This window comes from Pseudonaja textilis, chromosome 14 (genome assembly GCF_049901715.1).
Source record: "Pseudonaja textilis isolate UNSWEBS1 chromosome 14, rPseTex1.2, whole genome shotgun sequence".
Classification (NCBI taxonomy): domain Eukaryota; kingdom Metazoa; phylum Chordata; class Lepidosauria; order Squamata; family Elapidae; genus Pseudonaja; species Pseudonaja textilis.
The window spans coordinates 12,280,353-12,300,593 of record NC_142003.1 but is presented as its reverse complement, the minus strand read 5'-3'; the positions used below and the strand labels follow the sequence as shown (position 1 = coordinate 12,300,593).

The 20,241-nt window shown below is 49.1% G+C and overlaps 1 protein-coding gene across 1 annotated transcript in view; it reads left to right on the top strand.

Annotated features, from left to right (window-relative positions):
- LOC113438926 (heparan sulfate glucosamine 3-O-sulfotransferase 4-like) overlaps nt 1-20,241 on the top strand; it is a 95,439-nt gene that overhangs the window by 68,598 nt on the left and 6,600 nt on the right.

Sequence of the window (20,241 nt, the reverse complement as noted above, 5' to 3'; positions counted from 1 at the left end):
GATGTCATCGGCAATGCCAATGATGAAGAGCAGGGAGGTTTTAACCTCCTGGTGCTTTTGGCCTCATCAGCTGTTCTTTTTGGCTTTAGGGTCAGCCCTGTGGGGTCCCTAACTGCTTCTCCATAGAGCAGAAGTCTCCAAACTTGGCCACTTTGCTTTGCTGGCTGGAGAATTCTGGGAGTCCATAAGTCTAAAGTGGCCAAGTTTCGGGACCCCTGCCATAGAGTCATGGGCTTGGACTATCATCACCATCATCAGATCTCGAAGGGTCCTGGGTGGATTTCCCAAAGAGATTCTGGGCTGACCCAGGTTGGCTGTTGGGATGATGCCTCTCAGTCTCCCCACGTGAACAACCTCCAGGAGATCGTAGCTTCTTTGGCTTTCTGGGCGTACGGGATGGCTCTGTAAGTGACAGCATTCCACAGCAAGGAATGGGAGAGAAAGCTCACCTTGCTTTCCATGATGCATGCAGTTTTGCAAGAGAAAGTTTGCTCTTTCAAAGGAGACGGGAATAGGGGTTAAATTTTCCAGGAGGAAGATGGCTGTCCTTGGCCTTCTTTCGTGTGTAGTAGGCCACGGAGTTCATCTGCTCTTGGATGGGGTGATCATTTCTCCAGGATTCTGCAGACACGCCACCTTTCCTACTCTGGGGATGTGGGAAGTGATCCCTCCGAATTGGGGTGCTTGTGTTCCTGATGCCGCTCTCGCTGGCCCTTGCAGCACCTGAGGAGGGATCCCACCAGCCTCCCTGGAGCAGACCTTGGTGCCTGGAGCTGTGCTGGGAGTTTGCAGAAGAGACCTACTTCCCCTTCCCCTGCCACTTGCCCCCTTTAGTCCTGCCCTGCTGCCCGCTGCCCTGCCCTTCCGCAGATAAAACACCTGGTTGAGAAGGCAAAGGCAAAAATAGGCAGCAGCTGCTCCTTTTGAAGTGACTTTTCCCGGGCTCCCTCCTCCTGGGCTGCCCTGGGTGGCATCCAACCAGCCAGGCTGGAAGAAGAGCCAATCCTGGCCCATCACTCCCGGGGGAAGAGACATATAAATGGATTAAATACGAGGTCCATTTATCAGGCATTCTTTGCTGCCAGGATTCACGGATGCCATTTCCAGCTCAGCTACAAATCACCTCCAGCTCCAGAGGGGAGTTTAAACACAGGCGCAGCAGGATGTGGTGCAGATCTGGAGCTGGGTGCCAGAGCCGAGTTGTGGAGGGAAGAGCCCTTCCCTCCTTCTGGGGAGACCCCCAGAAGCCCCATCCTGCACCTTCTCCAGAGGAACTGAACATCTTGTTTACTGCAGGGATAAATAGTAGCCGCTGGCTTCACTGGAGGCAGTAGCATATCAGGGAAGGAAGGGCTGCCAACGCGGACAGAGCGGCTGCTTTCCAAAGCTCGGGGTGTTCTGCTATGATCCGGGCATCCGTAAGATGTTATTGGAGTCCAACCCCATAAACCAAGGCGGAGAGGAGCATTTTGCTCCCTGCTCAAAGTCTGTTTTCCAAGAGGACCCCCCCCGCCCCCCCAGCTTCTGATAGTGACAGCAATCAACCCCTGGAACAGAAGTCGCCCTCGGAAGTTGTGGGAGCTTCCTCACTTGAGACCTTCAAGAAGAGGCTGGACTGCCATTGGTCAGGAATGGTGTAGGGTCTCCTGCTTGGGCAGGGGTTGGACTAGATGACCTACAAGGTCCCTTCCAACTCTGATGATCTGTTATCGATCTGTTAGATCTGGCTCTGATGGGGGAGAGTCCAAGCGGGCCAGCTTATTAGGAGGACGCTACACCCGGTGCTGACGGCCGGCAGCTGCAACGGAGCCTCCAATTGCCTCTCACTGCGGGGAAGGGAGCGCTTGCACTCCCACTGGAGAGAGCGGCTCTGATCCTCCTGAGCCATGCCGGGGCTGAGCCAGCGCTGTCTGCTGTGGAGCAACCCCACCGCTCGGCTGGGCCTGTCCCAATTAACTCCACAGGGCCCTCCCAGCATGGCCCCCACTGCTGACAGCAGCTCCAGGAGCTTCTTTACCGCAGGGGCCCTTTTCTCTCTCTCAAAGGGTCGTTTCTGGCTCCGAAGATGAGCTGGCTGGCAAATGCCAAAAAAAAAACACTGTGAGATTTATTTTAATGCACGCTGTCTATGCGGGGCTCCGGCCTCGGATCTTCTTGGCTCAGCTGGAGGAGCAGCCGATTCCCTGGTCAGCAGCAGCCCCGGCCTTCAACCTCCCTGGTTCTCTTGACAATGCCCCCCGCCCCCCCCCCCCGGAGGTCCCGTTTACCTGCTCACTTACTGAACCCAGGACAGAAGCTGTGTGCCATTAGCTGCGAAACCATAAAACAGTCTTTTTGGTTCTGATATCATAGAAAGGGTTGCCAGAAGTAACTCTATGCCATATTTTAACCTTGATCAAATAAACCAACTTTATATTTCTTTCTTTGATTTTTAATAGTCTTAATCTTTAGTTCATCCAAATATTGTCCATTTGATTTTATTACTTCTTTGTCCCATTGCATGGCATTCTTCAAGGCTTTAAACAGGTGTCTTTTGTACAGCTAATAAAAATTATCCAGGTCACTTTCTTGGCTTATAGCAATAGCATTTAGACTTCTATACTGCTTCACAGTGCCTTACAGCCCTCTCTAAGTGACTTACAGAGTCAGCCTCTTGCCCCAACAATCTGGGTCCTCATTTTACCCACCTCGGAAGGATGGAAGGCTGAGTCAACCTGGAGCCTGGTGAGATTTGAACTGCCAAATTTCAGGCAGCTGGCAGGCAGTAGAAGTAGCCTGCAGTATTGCACTCTAACCACTACGCCACCATTGGTATTTCCCTTTTAAAATCTCAGCCAGATTTTTTATAAATCAGGGAAATATCCTTTCTAAGTCATTCTCTAACTTGCCAGTTATAAATCCACTTCTTGATAACATCTTTATCTTGCCAGCTAAAGTTGGTTCTACATCTGTCATTTCTTCAATAAATCTTTTAAATATAAGTTTATCCATAGAAGCAGACATCATTACTGACCTTGTTGATATTGTGGCTACTACTGTCTGACCCCATTCTTCAAAAGCCCCCTTCCGTATTTTTATGGTTATAATGTTTTGCAGTATTTTACACACTTGTAAATTTTTCCCATACCTACAAACTTTATAGTGTCCAATTTTTGAAATCATGAAATTGCTTCTCTTTATTGACTTGTAAAAACCAAAGTAGAATCTATTTCTCACATGAGTACATTTATACTTTACAATTCCAAAATCCTATTGTAAAAGTTTCAAAATTCCAAATTTATCTGAAGCCTTACTGCATTTATAACTTATAGCTTCTATAAGACCAAAATCTTATTTAGCTTCTTGCTATTTATTTCAGATTCTTTAAATTCTTCTTTTTCAAGGTTGCTGACACACACACACACACACACACACACACACACACACCACAGTACATTAGAAGCAGGAATATTTACTGCAGTTTAAGCAGATAACAGCAGACAGGAAAGTGATTTAGATGCCTTGTAAAGAATGCTTGCCCAAAGGGAACCAAAATCAGTCCAAGAAGCAGGACCATCGTCCAAAAATATTTCCAAGAATCACAGGATGCCAAATTGGATAGTCAGTCAGTCTACGAGTCAAGAGTCACAAACAAGGAGCAAGAACATAACTTTGAGCCAAGACTTGGAGAGCCAAATGGTTGTTTCTGACAAGGACTGTAAACACAGGAGCCAACTAAATCTTTCTGCAGCCAGCTGGCTGCAATTACTCATATCTTAGTGCCCTTTGTTTCATGAGAAGCTTCGCTGAGGAACATTGTTCTCCCCACTTCAGTACATGCTTGGGGATTGTGCCTTGTCATCTGGCACTATAGCCGAACAGGAGATTCCTGTGGCTGATCAGCTTCAGTTGAATTCTGGCCTGCTGGTCCAGAGGCTGACCATCCTGAAGCATGGGTTCCGCTGAACCAACACCATCAAATTCAAGGTCAGAGACAGATTCTGAATCATGGTTCTATATGATTTTTCAGCTTAATGATTAAAATTTTCTTTCAGGATTGAAGGCAGATTCATCTGGTGTTTTCAAACTTGTCATTCCGAAGATATCCAATAACGATTTCCCAAAATGATTAGAAAATGAAGGTAGCAAACGTCCTTTAAAATTCTTCATAGTTATGAGCAAGTTGTCTTCATGGCATCTCATGCCGGATGCTCCTAGCTTTGGAAAACCACTTTCCTGTGATCTCCTTTGCAAGGAGCAGTCATCCAGAGTTTATATGGGCAATCTCCCATCTTCTCCTTATCTGGAGAGGTTCCAAGGAACGGGTCTATTCACCAGTTCCTTGGTCTTTGATGTGGTGAGCAGCTCTACTTTTGCAGCATCGTCTTCAGTTCACCAGTCCTCACCTGGAAGTCCACAGAGGACATTTCAAAGTGCTTTGTGCTGGCACTGGCCACAGTTTAAGTTAGCAGCCTTCCAGGCAGGACGGTCAGTCTCTAGTTGGATACAAAGAGTTCAGCCTGGGAGCTTGACCAGTAATGTTGCTGTGTGGGATCCTCCTGTCCAACCCGTCTCCACAACAAATTATATTGGAAGATTCCTTTGCTTGAATGAAGATGATAATGAACTTAGCTAGAAATGCAATGGCCTCTGTTGAAAAACCAATGGATTGGCCAACATTGGACCATGCACCACAAAAAAAGCAGCTGAATGAATCCAGAAATGATGCAAAACCTCTGGCCGACTCTGGTGTCTCCCTGCTGTCTTCTCCCCCCAGACTAAGCAAGCCCTCCCCTCCCCCCCAAGGATTCCTAGCCAGCTTTTCTTCCCAGCTCTTTGCCATCTTGATTGCTCCCACTCAGAGATACTTCAGGTGCCCCAAACTGGAGGCAATATTCTTGGGGTGGTCCACCCAGCACCATTACAGGTAGAAAATGATAGCTCATCTGAACTAAGCCATTGTTGTCCAGGATTTTACCTGCTTGTCTTGAAGTTGCATCACCCTCTTGGTGTAGGTTCAGCTCGATCCACTTTGCCCAGGATTTAGATTATTGTTTGCATTTACTGCTGCCCAACATGTCATCCTTTGCTTGTTTCCTTGATTTTTCCTACCCCAATGTAGGATGGAATGGTTGCCAGTTGAATTCGGATGAAGTGATTTTGGCTCAGCGAGGTGGATTTCTGTTCCAGCTTGTCAAGGTTCCCCTGAATCTGAACATTCTTGCTATTCCACTCCCCTTTATCCCCCCCCCCCACTTTATGTCCCCTCCAATTTAATAATCCCTCATCCACATCAGTTATATATATTGAATGGCCCAGGGGCGGCATGCAGCCTTGAAGTCTCTTGGCGTTTCCCTCCAGCGTGTTGCAGGCCCCATCAAGACTTGTGGGCAGGATCATTCAACCATCTCTGCATCTGTGAAATGGCAGAGTCACACCAGTCTGGTCATTAAGTGATGGACTAGGAATGCAGAGGCACAGCTTACTGTGGTGCTCCAACTTTTTCAGGCCTTGGAATCTCTTCTTTTTGGGGGGTAATCTCCATTTTACAACCTCCTTGCTTCGAACCTCATGGCAGCCTTTGTCAAATGCTCTACGCTCCTGTCTTTAACTAAAATGGCCACTTTATCAAACAAAGAGATCTTTGTTGTTTTGGCATGAATTGTTTTGGATAAATTCATGCTGGGTGGTTGTTGTTTTTTTTGCCAAGCAACATATTTTTATCTGACCAAAAGCAGAATTAAATGGATCAATTATTTCCTGCAATTTAGAAAACAACCTTCCTCTTGCTACAGCCTGAAATAGCATTTGCGTTTTGTGTAGCTACATCAGAGTGTTACTTCAAATTCACTTTCTAGTTAGCCACTATAGCACAATCCTTTTCACCAGGACATCTGCCCAGCAGGCGTTTCCCCGTTTTATCTTTGTGCATTTGACTTTTGTTTCCTAGATGGAAAACCACCATTTCATTGCGTTATTTTTTTAACGATATATATGATCACATTCTCAAGAAAGCATTTGATAAAGCAGTGTTTCTCAACCTTGCCAACTTTAAGACACGTGGACTTCAACTCCCAGCATTCTGGGAGATGAAGTCTGTGTACCTTAAAGTTGCCACACTGAGAATCACTGTGAGAAAGTGTTTCATGGTATTTGGAGGGAATGAGGTGGATAAATGTTAGCAAAAGTTATAGTGGTCCAAGGATCTGCAACAATCCCAAAGTACTATAATTGCAGCTTGCCATCCTCTGTACTATAAACTACCCAGAATTTGTTATAGAAGAAAGACACTTTAAATTTCAAATGACACCAAGCTGCGGGGTTTGGTTAACACCACAGAGATGGTAACACCATTCAAAAGACTTAAACCTTGTCTCAAATCAAACAGGATGACAAACATCCTGCATCTGGGTAGGAAAAATCAGCTGCAGGACTGCGGAGGCTTGGCTTAGTTTTAGAGCAGAGAAAGGATCTAGGGGCCCGTCCACTCCATGAGCAAGCAAGTTTGTGTGCACAAGACAGAAATCAAGACTCTCTTGGATTTCACCTCAAAGCCACCACATTGGGGGGGGGGGATACCTTTCTTTGATTTCAAATCAATTCTAGCGTCATTGCCAGCACCACAGGATAGCTCCTCAAGCCCCAAAGAATCAACCGGGCCTCTACTTTGATGACCTGCCACAATGACCTGTTCTCACAAGAGTGATGCATAGAACATGGAATAATAGAGTTGGAAGGGACCTTGGAGGTCTTCTAGTCCAACCCCCTGCTCAATCAGGAGACAAGTGGATGTCCAATCTCATCTTAAAAGTGTCCACTGATGGAGGGCACTCACAACTTCTGAAGGCGAGCCGTTCCACTCATCGATTGTCCTAACCATCATGAAATTTCTCCTTAGTTCTAGATTGTTTCTCTCCTTGGTTAGTTTCCATCCATTGTTTCTCATCTTGCTTTTTGGTGCTTTGGAAAATAGTTTGACACCCCCATCCCCCATTATTTTAGAAGCCCTCAAATATTGGAAGATGCTATCATGTCACACACATCATGTCGGCTTGCTGTCAGGATTCTGGCAGTTACCCTAATTAAATCATGAGCCTCGAGCCAAACTTCAAAGTCTATAATGAATTTATTAGGAGCGAACATGTTGGCAGGACCTGGTTGAAACCAATTCTGAGACACGTAATTCACTGTCCCCCTTGGCCCTGGTTTCCCCCCACCCTTTTGGGTGCATCACGATTCATATTCTCCTATGAAACATGTCCATAGCCAAGAACTAAGAGAACAATCATGTTCTCCAATTAGAGAGTTGCACGACAAAAACTCCCATCGCCTAGTTACAATCTCTGCAAGTTATGAATGGCAGGCACTTTTCGATTCCAAACTGCTGCCCTGCTCTTTCAAACTCCTTCCCCCGCCTTTCTGTTGGCAACTATAAAATGGGCATAGAAATGTTTTATGAGTTGACACCCCAGTCCTTTTCATTAGACTTAGGCATACCCAGTCCCTGTAACCATTCTGCACACACGCAGGTGGCTACGTGTTGGTCGTCTATTCCATAATAGTCTCTTCCTCTGTATAATCATGATAGTTCTCTACGTAACCATGAACAGGAGAGCCTTATAACCAATCATTGTTTTCATGCCTTTAAGACATTCCTTCTTCACAATCCTCCAAGGCAAATTTCACATTTATGTTTTACCTTCCATGTATATTGAGTTGGACCTACATTTTCAGGTGCTTGTGGACTGCAGAATAATGCAATTACTACAACTATAAGGGTTTCTGCATCCTTCACCAGTATATCAAATTCAAGCAAAGCTCTCAAAAGGCAACGTTTCCAAGGCCTTTTCTATCCAGTCATCTCCATCTGTATTGGCACTTAAAATTCCAGTTGAAGGTGACACACTTTGAGCCCCTTCTAAAGGACAGAAGTTCTTGGGGGGCTGATCTGCTAAATGGGACCTTCTGTTAGTGTGAAAGTTCAATTGTCATCCCACATTGTTAAAGACTGTTTACCAGTAGCGGCCTTACTCTTCTACTAGAGCACTTATTCTTGTGTTCCCAGTTTTGATTAAATTAAGGACAGAAGCATTCCTGACCAAGCTGTCCATTCTTGGCATGTAGAGAAAGTTAGAATTAAAGAGGGGAGATGCCAACTCTCACTTCAAAATTTTGTCCCAATTCCATCATAATGATGGCGTCCCAACCCAGTTACTACTATCGGTAGAATTCTGAGGCCAAACCCTAGGAAAGGAAGGGCTCCCAAGTACAGACCTGGGGGTCGTGCATTGTAAACGATTAGGCATGTATGGTGCTGTGACCCACAATTCAGAATCGGATTCTGACCTTACCTCAGTCTTCCAAGTGCAGAAAGAGTGGTGCCTTGTCTCCCAGGGCAGTTTAACAGAATAACAGTTGGAAGGGACCTTGGAGGTCTTCTAGTCCAACCCCCCCACCCAAGCATGAAACCCTATACCATTTCAGACAAAGGGCTGTCCAGTCTCTTCTTCAAAACCTCAAGGGTTAGCTTTTCAGTGCCCTCGCCCAGGCCGCCATGAGTATGGTGAGGCTGCAGGAGAGGTTGGCTTCCAACGTTTTGCGATGGAAAGAAAAAAGTTTGGTTGGATCCCAATGAGACCAATGAAATTGCTAATGCCAATTCTTATCCCCCCCCCCCCACTCCAGGGGGGAGGTTACTGCAAAATCTCATTTCCTCCCCATCCCACTAACCTGCTTTCCAGCTCCATTCTCCTGTGCAGGGCAGCAAAAGGAGCCCCAGCCGATCAGATGGGATTCCGATCAGCTGGGACTCAGGAGGCAGAAAATAGAAGTGAGGGGGAGGGGGCAACCAGAGGTGGGATTTGCTGGTTCTCCGAACTACTCAAATTTTCCACTCCCAGTTCTTCGGAACCTGTCAGAACTGGCTGAATACCACCTCTGCTTCCCTCCATGTAAATGCAGTTCCATTGATGGACTACACGTTGAATGCAGGTTGTCAGCCAGTTACAAACCCATCTGGTAGTGATGATCTTAACCCACACTTTTCTATCTTGTCATGTGGTAGTTTGTGGTCTACTTTAGCAAATGCCTTACTGAATTCCAAGTAAATTATATCCATAGCATTTTGCCAGTCCACTAATTTTGTCACTTTCTCAGAGAATGCAATAAGATTTGTCTGGCATGGCCTGTTTTTGACAAACCCTTGTTGTCTGGTTATGATTTGTTTGCCTCTAGGTGTTTGCAGATATATTGCTTGATTCTCCTTTCCAGAATCTTCCCATGCATTGATGCCAGGTTGATAGGTCTTAGTTTCCTGGATCCATTTTTTTTTTCCTTTTTGAAAGATGAGAACCACATCAGCTCTTTTCCAGTCTCCTGGTAGTTTCCCCGATGCTCCAGAATCTTTCAGAGATATGGTTCAGTGGTTCTGAGATCACGTCTGCCAGCTCCTGCTATCTGGTCATGCATCTGGTCCTGGTGATTTGGACTTGGAGAGGTGCTCTCTTGCCATTCTCTTGCTTATTTTGACTTGCATTTCTAATATGCATTTTACAGGGTTTTTTGTGATAGGCTGGACTGGTTTTTTCCCCACTTTTCTGTAAAAATGAGATAAAAACGAGTTAAGCAGTTCTTTCTCCCTGCTGCTTGTCATCTTCTTGGCCATTTTCTCCCATTAATGGGCCAATCATTTCCTTGACTTTTTCCCTTGTTTTTTACATGTTGAAAGATGCTTTGTGGTTGTTATTTTTTAGTTTAGTCGCAAGCCACGGTTCATTTTGAGCCTTAGCTTTTCTGGCTTCTTATTTGCAGGCTCAGGCTATTTGCTGATATTCTACCTTAGTGATGTGCCCCTCTTTCCACTTTTTATACTTGTCCTTTTTATCCTCTGGCTTGTCTGCTTTAGAATCTCAGGATTCATTAAGCCAGGATTCATCTGAGGCTGATCAGACACCAGCATCTCCTGTTCAGCTGGAGCAGTCAAACAATGAGACACGAAATCACACACAGACACACATAGACACACAGACACACACACACACACACACACACACACACAGCTCCAGGTCTAGACACATGCAGTGGCAAGCAGGACAATGATTCTCAGTGAGGCTCCTCACTAGGCAAAGGGCAAGCCATGAGTAATTGCAGCCGGTTGGCTGCAGGCAGATTGAAGTAGCTGCTTTGCTTTGAGTCTTAGTTCAGGATTCTAGTTCGTGACTCTTGGAGTGGCTGACTATCTGATTGGGCATTCTGTGACTCCTGGAAAGTATTTAAACTCCTTTCTCGTTTCTTGGACTGTATTTGCTACTTTTGAGGGCAGCCAGCACTCTTTGCTGGGTGTACTAATTACGATCTGTCTGCTGTTATCTGCCTAAACTGCAGTAAATACTTCAGTACCTTAATGGCTACGTTGGTGTTTATGCAACCTTGAGACAGGCTGGTGAAATGCCCTGGTATTCAGGAGCCGGTTTCCCATCCTTGGTTACCATTAAATTGCCAGGATTCCATGGACAGAAGCAGTTCCATTTCTGCAAGGGAAATCGAAGTTGTCGCAAAGGTGCTTTTTCAAGAGGCCGTTGGACGTTCTTCTTTCTCTTTGAAGAAGCCTGTATGGCTGAGAATCTCTGTGGACATTCATAAGTCAAAGTCAAACCTTAACCCTCACCACCACTTCTCTCACCCTTCATGGGGAGAGCCTGACGTGGCTCTGTCAGGCCTTCATCTTCAGTCGCATCGGATCATCCGCATTTCTTCAATAGATCTGCTTAACCGTGGAATTGGACCAGTTTCCCTTCTTTCCCACTGATTTTCTTTATCAGCATAGACTTCAGGAATGTGACCCCAGTTTCTTCCGTCTTCCAACCTGGAAGCTCTCAGATCTCTTCGGAGGCCCGTACAAGAGATCCTGCTTGTTCCATGCAAGCCCATCTACAGGAACGTTTTTATTTGTGCTAAATGAAATCAGATTTCTAATTTTTGGCATTTCTTTTGCACTGGAAGTGGCCTGACATGATGCTCTCTTCTGTTAGTATATACCTGTAGGTCAGTGGTGGTATTCTACGAGTTCAGCCCGGTTTGGCCTAGCTGGTAGCGCCAATGAGCAGCAGAGACCGAACCGGTTCTCTCCACCTCTCTGCTGTTGGGCCCACCTGCCTGCCCGGGCTCCCATACTCCCCTTTCTTCCCTGCTTTTGAAGTGAAGCTGCTTTGTGTGGCACGTGGCCCAATGAAAGACCAGCTCAGAGCCAACTCAACCACAGATCTCTCTGAGCATAGCGGAGTGCTGCGCGGCAGCTGCTGAAGTGACCGGGAGAGTGCAGGCTTGCAGGAGGTGAGTCGGAACGCCTCTGCACTTGCGCAGAGTGTGCATTTGATGTGCATGTGCGTGCAAAGTGCACCCCCCAAGCCACGCCCACCAAACTGGTGGTAAAACGTTTTGAATCCCACCACTGCTGTAGGTGTGGCTTCTTTTCACATACTTAGCAAGATCCCATTTCCTTCCGTGTTTGATGGACGTCTCCCTTGTCTCTCTCTGCTCCCCGGTTTCTCTGACAGCCTTTTCTTGGAGCCGTTCCTTCAGCCTCCCAGGGAGTGCTCCCCTCATTCCTAGGAGCCGTGACTTTGGTACAACAAAAGACCTCCATGTCTGCCATGAGGATTCCCACTTGTTTTCCATAGCCTAGGAAGGCTTCTACTTTCTCCCCCAACTCTCTCTACATTCCATGGGAGTCAAGGCATCTTCTCCAGGCTCCACAGTCTTTTTTCAGATTGGCTCTTGCAAAGGGATCGGCATCCTGGTCTTAGTTTCCCTTCTAAGGAGCAAGGTCTGTCTTCTCAATTTCTAAGTAATACTAGCCACTAGCGGATTTTCCTATCAGTGTCCAATCATTGATCTGGAAGGGACCCTGGAGATCTTCTAGTCCAACGCCCTGACCAAGGCAGGAGTCCTTATTCCATCCCTGACCAATGGGTGTCCAAACTTTTCTTAAGCCTCCAGTACAGAGCACTCACCACTTCGGGGTGCAAGCTATCCCACTAACTAATTGTTTTCACTGTCTTTCCTAGATCCAGGTTGGATCTTCCTCTGACGAGCCTCATTGCTTCTTGTCCTGTCCTGGTGCTTTCGAGAATAAATCCACCTGTTGACAGCCCTTCAGGTATTGGAGGACAGCTATCACATTGCCCCTAAGCCTTCTCTTGGTTAGGCTAAACATACCTATTCCCCCTTAATCAATTTAGCCTCCAGAACCCCTAATAATCTCTGTTGCTTTTCTCTGTACTCTTTCCAGGGCCTCAGCATTTATTTATTCTTTTGGTATCACGGGAACCAGAGCAGGATGCAGTCTTCAAAGAGTGGCCTCATTAGTGCAGGTAGAACGATACTGCCACTTTGCATAATCTCCATGCCTGGTACCTACCAAATAAATTCAAGTATCTCTGTATTCACCATATATATGGATATATACTTGTAAAGGGTGGCGTCAGGATTCCAGAAATCACCCTAATTAAATCATGATTCTTCAGCCAAATTACAAAAAAACTTCAAAGGATTCATTAGAGGCGACATACTGGCCCTGCCCTGTATGAAGCCAACTCTGGCATATGTAACTTACAGTCCCATGTGACTCTGTTTCCTCCGTCCCGCCGGGGGTCTCCTAAACCAGATTCTCCCACTGAGCACCTTCACGGGCTGGGTGTCATCATTCATGTTCTCCAATTAAATATATTTGCGGGCAAAAGCTCTGGTATTTTAGTTACAATCTTTTAAAGAGAAGAGTTGGAATGTACTTTCGCTTTCAAACTGCTGCACTGCCCCTCCAGATTTCCATCCCTCCCCCTTTTTATGGCAGCTACTAAAACAGGCATAGGAATGATTTATGAGTTGACAGGTGGTTGCATTTGGAAACTCACCTGATGAGGCCCTCCTTCACCTCATATGCTGGTCACTTCCTATATGGGTGAATCTCAGGTACTGTGATGAAGAAGACCTGGTTATTTCCTGAGGCGGCTGCTTTAGTGGCCATCTGGGAATTCATCCCCGGCCTCTGGATCTTTCTCAGTTTCACTCAGTCAGTCCCGAGAGGCCTGGGGGGGGGGGGGTTGAGCATCTGGGTCCAGTTGAGAGCATGTGCCTAAGAAGAGAGTGAGGGGGAAAAGTTGTTGTGGGGATGAACCAGAATTGAATCTGTCCACTGTGAACCTCTGGGAAAGGCTGTTGACTCTTCCCCCTTCTGAAGTGAGGGGGACTTGGGCAAGAGGTCAAGTCTTACTTGAAGTCAGCCTTAAACTCTGCAGTGCCTCCAGCTGTCTTTTTCCTTCCCGCCCTTCCTCCTCTCGCTTTCTTCTGGACCTGCTTGGAGGGCCAGAACTAGGCAGGGGCACTTTGGCCCATGCAAGAGAGAGAGGAAGGGCGACTTCTCTTGGCCTTGACTCTTTCGTGTCACTCTTGTTTCTGGCTAACACGCAGGGCAGGCTTTGTTCAGCAAAGCAATACATGGAAGAAAAAGCAAGCCCCCCTGACTTGGGGATATTGAGTGTCTGGATGCCGGCAGTCAAGTGGCAGGAGGAACCTTTGTGTCTAGAAAAGGGCAAAAAGGAAAAAGGCACCATGAGAATTTTAGCCAAGGGCATAGCTGGAGGCATAGAATAAATTCGTGCCATTCCAGCACGCGTGTATTGACGTAGTTGTGTCCACTGTTGGGAAGCAAGTGTGAAAACTAGGGTTTGTGTTGTGCATTTACAATCGACAACGCCTCCTAATCCTCTCCCAGACTGCTTTTCCTCTGCTTCACAGGGTCTGCGCCTGCTTTTCTCTCTCTGACTAAGGCAAACATGGAAGCGTTTCTCGTTCAGAGATGCCGTCTGAGCTGGCGGTAGGAAGGAGGGGCTGCTCCCGACCCCTCTGCTCCCTCAGGCCCCAACCAGCCGCTTTTCCCTTGGAGGAGAAATTCTTCAGGTTCAGATCACTCTGAGTTACAGCCCCGTGATGTGAAGCTCCGGTCCCCTGAAATGCAGGCTTGGGCTGCTCGGCTTTCTGGTCGTCTCCCGTGTCTTGCCAAGGCTCTCCTCCTCCTCCTCCTCCTCCTCCTCGCCCACCCGAAGTGCCTCAAGACCTGTGAGATAAGCTTCTGTTTGCAAATAGGAAGCTCCTCTGAACACCAAACATGCCTTTGATTACCTCCTCCAGCTAATGAACCATTGTTTATGTGGGAGACGTGTTCGCTCCTTGGCATGTGGCGAGATCTGCTCTCCTCCAACATCTCAGCGGGGAAAGATAGCAGAGTGACATTTGCTTGGCAGCAGATGGGGTTCAGTTGCGCTTGCCTGCTCGGAAGAAAATCCGGGAGGCTGCTTGGCAGGATCCGTCTCTGAGAGATTCCGCTCGCCTGCGGGACGGTGCCATCCCGTCAGCCTGCCTGGCATAGCATTCTTGGGGGGCACAGGTGCCTGCTTGAGCTGGCAGAGCGAGGGGGAAGCCTTGCGGTGCCATTAGCGAAGCCGCTCCGATGCCGAGAGGGAAGCCAAGCTGTTCCAGGCAACTGTGTGGGATCCAGAGTTGGAATGAATGAGCGTCATAAATCTTGATTATTCTCTGTCTCAGCTGAGGCAAACCAAATGCTGTGGATAGGGATGGAGTCCGCATCTTGCTGAAAACAGTGAAAAATCTGATTAAATGTGCAAACCTCTCTAAATAGCATTCTGTCTACATCAGCACCTGAGCTGTCACCCTGGTGGGCATCCACAGGCATGGCTGTGTGGCTGGAGCAAATCCCTTCCCACCGGACTCCTGGACCAGGGCAGGAACTGTCTGACACACACAGAGAGAAAGAGAGAGAGCGAGAGAGACCCCGCTGCCCGGGGGGGCTAAGCATCCCTGGAATTACCGGCCAGGGTCTCTCTTGACTGCCTCTCGGCTGCAGTGGAGCCTCTCCACCCCCCCTCCACCCCCACCAGCAGTAAATGAGGCAGAGGCCATTATGCAGCCGTCCAGTCCGCAAGGGACGAGCAGGCCTCCACTAATGGGAAGCAGGATGCTCCCCGGTGGTGCTGGGGAATTACCGCTGCCGCATGCATAATCAGTGGGAACTGGGAGGCAGCCTGTGTTGGAGAGGGGGGGGGAGGAGGAGGGGGGGCAGCTCTTTTCTGCTCAGGTGCAGCTGGCCTTGAAGCTAAAGCCAGCCAGCCAAGGTGAACCTGACAGGCCCCGCCAGGCTGGACATGGCTGAGCTGCCCTTGTGACCCCAGTGGGGCAGGGGAGGCTTCAGCCCAGCGGGCAAGAAACGGGGGAGGGTGCTTCATGGAGCGAGGGAACTCCGGGAAGGAGTTTACAGCTCAGAATCAGAAGGTGGCATCTTGAGGGCCTGGAAGGATGTTCTTGGCATGCCTTACGCTTGCTTGACCGCTGGACCTGGGGCAGGCAAGGCTTTCAGCTCACCTGCCATCCCGCTATCCCTTGGCTTGGGTGGGAAGCCAGCTTCCCTTCCTCTCCAGGTGACGGAAAGGGCCAAAGGCTCCACCTCAGATCCGTGTGTGTGTGTGTGTGTGTGTGTGTGTGTGTGTGTGTGAAAGCCATGTTTGTGGGGGGGCTTGTGGCTGTTTTCCTTAGAATGGATGCCGCTGCCCAGAGTTCCAGGCTGACTGCATTATTGTCAAGGATTGTTGAGTATTGTTACTCCTATTCTGATGCTTCCATTTTAAACTTAGATACGATGACATAAGTTAACTTCCCACGATTTGGAAATGATACTTCCAAACCATGTATTTGCCCTTCTTGCAGCCACATCAGGCTGCTGACTCATTCTCAGCTCCTGGTCACTGCTCGTCCAAACTCTCCTTCTCGTGTACTTGGAGCATCTCCAGGACATGTTTCTTTGTTTCTCAGGTGAAGCATCTCCTAATGGTCTGTAAATCTCAGCCCATTTCTCTCACCTACCAAGAATTTCATTTTTGTCTTCTACACTTGCTCCTAATTGTACCTCTGATTTGATTGACACCCGCTCCAGCTCCTCTACTAAGTCCTTAATGAAAGCCTCCAAGGGACCCTTGTGGGCGTTCCTTCAGTTCAGCCGGGCGAGCGCTCAGTTGTCATGGCATCCAACCACACCTCACCTTGTGTGAGGAGTTAATAGTTCAGGAGGCCAGGTTCTTAACCCAGGATCCCCTTCCAAAGGCCAGATGTTCCTTTTATCTTGGGAACATCTCCCACATTCAGTGCCAAGACTTTCCTGTTTTCTCCCCTCTGGATTTTAAATAAAGGAATGCGGTGTGGGAACTTCCCACCTGCTATGGAGGTGTTAGAAGCTGCCAGTTGCCTTTGATGGGCTCCCTATGGTCACAGGCTGTGTTGAAGCTAAAGACCTGGTTCATGGTTGCGTGTGGAAGGGATATGTGGTGACCGGAACTGAAAGAGGCCCCCTAGTTCCCATAGATTTTCTTCTCAGTATATTTTCCAGAACCACCTGCCAGTTGCTGTAGCAACTTGGGCCGTCTCTCCCTCTTCTACCAATTTGCTGCTGGTGTTAGTATCAGAAAACCTTGAACCATAGGTGTTGAATGTGGGGAGGGAAGCAGCCTTAGTGTGTTTTGCGCACACCTTCGTATCTTGAGGGATAAGTCCAGGTTGGCACAGGAGGCAGCTGTGTTGTGAAAAGAGATCAGCCACCAATATGATGAGAGCAATTCATATTGTGCTTCTTCTCAAAAGCAGCTGTTTGATGACACAAGGCTTCTAGTTCTTTAAGGGCCTGGCCTGGAGGAAGGGGCCTGCCTTCTTTTCCCCTTCGGTGTAGCTACACTGTGATGCAAAAAGAAGAGGTGGGGAAGACTCAAGAAATTAAAAGAAAACATTAGTGTTTGTCTATTTACAAATACACTTTCGCATAGCTGTTGGAAGAGTCATTTCTTCCTTTTTGCTCCCAGAAAGAATCCTGGAAAATTAATAAACTGAGTAGCTGGAAATTGGGTGGCATATAAATTTAACAAATTATATAATTAATTATATGACCCGTTAGGATAGATAAAATCAGGTTACAACTTACCACACCTGGGAACTGCTGATCAGGCAGACGGAATCGGGGCTCATCATCTTGTGGAGCTAGCGGAGCAGAGCTTAGCTGGAAGGTGGAGCCATTGAGTCAGGGTGCCAACTTCCGCTAAATCCAGAGTCTAAACCAGAAACCAGGGTGTAAAATAACAGGCTTATGGGATGACTACGTTTGCCAGTGGTCTCCTCCCCCAGCATCAGAAGAAGTGTCCTGAGGGTCAATGAATGGGGGGACAGTGGGGGGCCACCTGATCGCCTCTTCCCCTTGAAGTTCTGCAGAAAGATTCCAACAAAAACAGGCACCCAGATATGCTTGCAACAGCTACAGACTGTAGCAGGACCTTGATTTCCACCTCAAGCTGGTTGCTGGGCTTTGGCTCAGCATGCTGGGGGAAGCCAGGCCTTGTGGTTTGGAGCTGTGTCGGAAGCCAGCCAGTCTGCGGGAGAGAGAGGCACCGAATGGCGGCCCTTTCCACATGCACAGCCCCTTGGATGCTCCAGAATGGCCAGGAGCTGTTCCTTCGTGCTGGGTGGAGGCCACCCAAGCAAAAGCCTCGCTGTCCTTGGAAAGAGGAGTTGGGTTTTGCAAAAGCATCAGCAACCTGGCCTTGTTTTTATGGCTGATTTGGTGAGGACAGGGATGTTGGGGGCAGAAATCTGCCAGGGCGCAATTTCTGCAGAGATGCCAGGCTTGGGGAAAACGGGGTATGGGGTGGGAGTGCTCTTGCAGACGAGGTCTACATTCAGGTTACTGCAGGTGGGCTGCGGTGTCTTCCCTGCTCTTAGTTCCCCCCCAAAGAATGTCTCTGGCCGGTCCAGGCTTCTCTTGAGTCCTGCTGAGTGGCTGCAGCATGGAGGACCAATGGCTGTTCAAGCCCACAGAGGGATCGTATGTTATGGGGTGGGGTCATCTTTCTGAATCTCCCGAGGATGCTGCCCAGTGACCTGCCCAATGCCTGCCGTTTGTGCAGAACCCTCCTCCGACAAGGTAACTCTTCTAATGGGCCAAGGGAAAGCGGTGGACAGCACCCGCCTGGATTTCAGCCAAAGGTTTGGCAAGGCTCTCTCTGACGTCCTTGTTGAGGTGATCTTGAAGTTTGGTTTGGGCGGCCCTAGAATAAGGTAGGTCCACAGCTGCATGTGGACTGGCTGCACTCGGGGGCGGGGGGGGGTTCCATTAGGCTTAGTATTAAGGCAGGGATCAGTCTTGGCAATCTGATATTTGCCAAGTTTGGAGGCCTCTGCTCTAGAGAGCACATAAACCCCTACACACACACACACACACACACACACACCCCTGTTTCCTTCTCCTCGGCAGCTCCCCCACAGGCCTCTCTTCCTTCATTCTCTCCCTTTCCAGTAAATTGGGGGGGTGGGGGGGGCTTGCAAGAGACAGACAATTGGTCCCAGGCTTACTAGCGGGAAGTGGGCTGAGGGATTGCCGACTCTCTCTGCTCCTTCGTTGGTCCCTTCATGCAGGCTTAGAGCAGGCTCAGGAATTCCCAGATGTTCTGATTCTGGGTACCTTCAACCTCTGGCTACCATTCAGCCTCTGCAGCTGTTTCTGGGTCCCCTGGCCTGTTATGCCTGTTCTCAATGCCGATTGTGTGGCTGGTAAACAATTATTTTCCACAGGCACATCTGGAGCAGAGGGGGAGCAGAAGTGCCAGGCAGGCCAAGGAAAGAGCGAGCAGCTTCTCGTGTGCCAGGCCTCCAGGTGGGGCAGGAAGGGCCTCCCTGCCATGGCATGCAGCCTTCCTGCAAAGTTGCCCGGGCAGGTGCCCACCAGTGGCATCCAACAGATCTGCTGCTTTCACCCAAGCACAACACCTCCCCCTTTGAGATACCTGTCCCTGAGGTGACGTTGCCTGTCATCAGTCTTTGATGCATCCAGCGTCCTCAGCCAGGCCAGTGGGCAGCTTGCATTCTGCTACCCCCCCCCCCAGAATGGCAGCTGAAGAGTTGGCAGAGACCGGAGAGTGTGCTTGGGAGGGATTGAAGCCATTCTCTGCATTAATGCTTTTAGTCTTGAATATGGATTGGGAGATCAGAAAGAGGCTTACCAGATGCTTCATCTGTGCAAAGTGGAACGGAGGCGGTCCTTTCCTTCCCATTCAGTGGGACCAATTCAGCCCAAGGAGTTCGGGTTTCATCCCCTTGAAAATATCCTCGCCAGGAGGCTGGAAGGTCCCGACTGCAACATTGAGATTTGCACCACTCCAAACCCCCCATTTTTGGCAGCCCCTCCCCCCCTTTGGGACCCCTTCTGCCTACCCCCCCCCCCAAATAATGACTGGGCTGCCCAAGCAGAGATGGTGATGCAGGCAGGAGAACCCACTGGACGGGCAGGAGATGTGGAGGGAGGCTGGAGACGTACAAATTCTGGCAGGCTCCAAAATTGGAACAGCCCTGACAAAAACATCGCTTCCTCTCCAAGGATTTCACTTTTAAAAGCAGCATTTGCTGAACCCAGGAAGGGAGAAGAGGCATTTCCTGCTGCTGGCGCAAAGCGAAAACCCAGACTGGAAATGTTGCTTATTTCCCATCACAGCAATTGGAAGTCCAGAGCTCCCTCATGGGGGTGGGGGGGCGGGGGGGGCATTCCTAATCTCCACCCAGACCCAGGCAGCCCCCACGGAGGGTTGGGTGAGGGGGCCAAGCCCCTCCCTGCCCCAGCCCTCCCAGTGTGACGGGGCCTCCAAGGGGGCTGAACCTTGATGGGGGATGGGTATCGGGGCAGGATCCCCTGTTGGGACCCCCATATCTCCCCCTGCCCCCCACAGCCAGTTGCAGCAGAATCTGCAGGGGGAGGCGTTCGGGCCGGGTGCCCTGTTTCCTGCCAATTCTCTGAATTCCCAAGCCTCTTTTACTTTGGGCCGGGGGGCACGAGACCAAATCCCTCCCCACAATGCCGTAAAGGGCAGCCTTTCTTTACCACAATGGGCAGCGGAGGAGACACTCCTTGGCCACCCATCCTCTGGCTGCCCCAGCTTGGAAGAACGGAGCCCAGCTTGTGGGGGGGAGGGGAGCCTCTCTTTAAGGACACCCATCTTCCTTCCTGCCCCTCCCCCAATGCCGAGGTCCATTTCAGAGCCTGCCACTCAAGCCGTTGAGGAGCTGCCTTCCGGCCAGGGGCTGCCAGGGAGGGAGCCCAGCAAGGCCAGACAGCCTCTGGCAAGGCTCTGCTGTGGGGTGGGGGCTCCACGCAGGAGCCCTTCC